This window comes from Cicer arietinum, chromosome 2, assembly GCF_000331145.2.
Source record: "Cicer arietinum cultivar CDC Frontier isolate Library 1 chromosome 2, Cicar.CDCFrontier_v2.0, whole genome shotgun sequence".
Classification (NCBI taxonomy): domain Eukaryota; kingdom Viridiplantae; phylum Streptophyta; class Magnoliopsida; order Fabales; family Fabaceae; genus Cicer; species Cicer arietinum.
This window is the reverse complement of record NC_021161.2, coordinates 34,774,100-34,776,729: the sequence shown is the minus strand read 5'-3', so window position 1 is coordinate 34,776,729 and position 2,630 is coordinate 34,774,100.

Here is a 2,630-nt window from a genome sequence, read left to right as displayed (position 1 = left end):
GGGGGATTGAATTGTATTTCTCCATTTTTGAAGGATATTTCGATAGTTTTACAACCATATGTTATTTATCAAATCATTCAACTTACTCTTATAAAACATGATTAGTAAGAATAAGGCTGAATCATAAAGAACTAAAAGAGGAAACACAACTATTTTTATACTAGTTCACAATATAATTGTTGCTACATTTAGTCATCCTCTTACATAAGTACTTTGCCTCAGTACAATCGATGACTTAATCCATTATTTCAATTAATAGCATACACATATTTTTTACTCTACCTCTTAACTCTTTGAGCATTTTTCTCTAGCCTTTCAAGGTTTTCATTGTTAGAACCCTTCTTCAACTTTTTGGAAGCCCTCCATTGAGGTTCCTGAGTGTTGTTATGCCTCTTAAGATGCCTCTTAAAGGTGAGAGAGTTGTTGCCATTATCAGGTTGATTTAATAAGTTCTAATTTATGTCTGATTTGACATAAAGTCTATTTCTAGGATTTTAACTGTTATTTAGAGGATGTTACATATCAACTCATATATAAATTCAAGTGTATGAAAACACTTTTCCTCATTTACATCAATCCTAATAACTCTCTACTGAAAGAATTTTCCATTCATCATTTTTTGATGTGTTCTCGACTTTTTCAGAATTTCTTCTTAACACGTTGCCTTTTTCATTCTCTCTCACTCTCGATTAACTTAACGATTCCTTCTTAAATATAGATAATAAGTGTCTATTAAGAATATTATCGTTGGAGATCTTCAATCACCATTTAAGGCAGATTGGTCTTTAAGACGTATCTATATATATCTTCAAAATTGATTATGCACATCTTCAATTAAGAGGGAAAATATCAGAGGATGTCCTTATTAAAGGATATCACAAAATTTTTTACACAACTTACAAATTCAAGATGTTGAGAAGAGGATAAACATATTTTTAGTCTTTAGAGTGTTGACTTTCTATCAGAGTAAGACGATACAATGCTTGTCACAATTTTCATCGGTGAACCATCATTTTTCTTGATACACTTATCAAAGGCAGAAAATTTAGATAATTGCTTGTCTTTAATGGATTCACTAAAGGTGCGTTTAAGAGCGCGTTCATCTGAGTCAGATACAATTTTAACAACTTCTTTAGAGTTACTATGATATTTGTTTAGTAGATTCTTTTTCCTTTGTTCATCGAATGATCTAGTTTATACAAGAACAATGATTTCGAAAGCTTTGATATGAATTGCATATCACAATACTTCTTATATTACGACTTTCTCTACTAGTAAACATAATTGCTTATTTAATAGGTGATAATATTCTTTGAGTTTAGAAACACTTGGATTATTATTTCTAACTTACTTGTAATTTATGCTACCTTAAAATAGATAGAGAGTAATATATATCTTTTTTTTCTAACTTAAATCTGCACACTTAGAAAATATAGTTAGAGGATAATTGTTCCTTATTTGTTATCATCAAAACATTAACTAGAGGATCACTTTTGCACTAACAATCTTCTCTATTTGATGATGACACATAACTATAAAATTAATGATCAATTTCCATCACAAAATATGGTTTAAAAGAAGACTCCCCCCTAAATGTAGTACTCATGAAATTTATAAATCAATATTTTGGGATTCCTCCTGAATATGATAAACACGATTCTTTAAGAGTTTCAAGCTTATTAAGTTATTTTATTTTTGATACACATGGTGGTACAACCAGAGGGAAAGTACATAGACAAAAACGTAGAGATATCATGAAAAAAGAATATCACAAGACATTTCCAATGATATTTATTGGCTCTTAGGATATTAAGCCTTTGGTTTCGTATGAAGTATATTGAATAAAATTTCACAATTCTCAAGATGCAAAGCTTTTGAATTATTGTTCTTCTTAGGAAGTTAAGCCTAATGGAAAAAACCATATTTTTAGAGGGTGTTAAGCCTTTAGAAAAAATGGTGAATTGCAAGACACTGTCATATATGCAAGTGCTAAGAAAAAAGACATTTAAATGCATATGCAACAAACATATGTAGATGATGCAGACCAAGAAAATGTAGTTGATGAAGAAAACCAATGTAGATGATGCAACAAACAACAAACATATGATGCAATAAATAGATGATGCAGCAAACAAAAATTAGATCAAACACAATCATATAATTAATTGTATTACTATATCTTATACTTTTCTCCCCCTTTGTCATTATCAAAATAGGGTGAAATTTTTGAATTTACAGTAAGCAATAATACACAAAAAATAGCACACACAAGAAAATAAATTAAAGACCATCATCACACATCATACAAATAATTAACATGAAGAAGTTTCTCAAAAGAGACAAGAAGGAACATAATAAAGGAGGGGTAACATTTTGTTAAGACGAGGATAAAAGAAGGCAAAATAAAAGAAAAAAATTTAAAAGAAACCTAATCCTAGACAAAAGTTCTAGAGACATCTAAGGATACACCTCAAGAGTTCAATAGCTTCCTCCATTTGAAAGGGGAAAAGGTCTAACTTGTGACTAACTTCTTGAAAAACAATATAGGCTTCTAGCCGTTCAAGAAGAATGTCGCTCACCATCGAGGCAACTTCAAATACTAGAATTTCCTTCTTCTTAAGAGAGGAAGG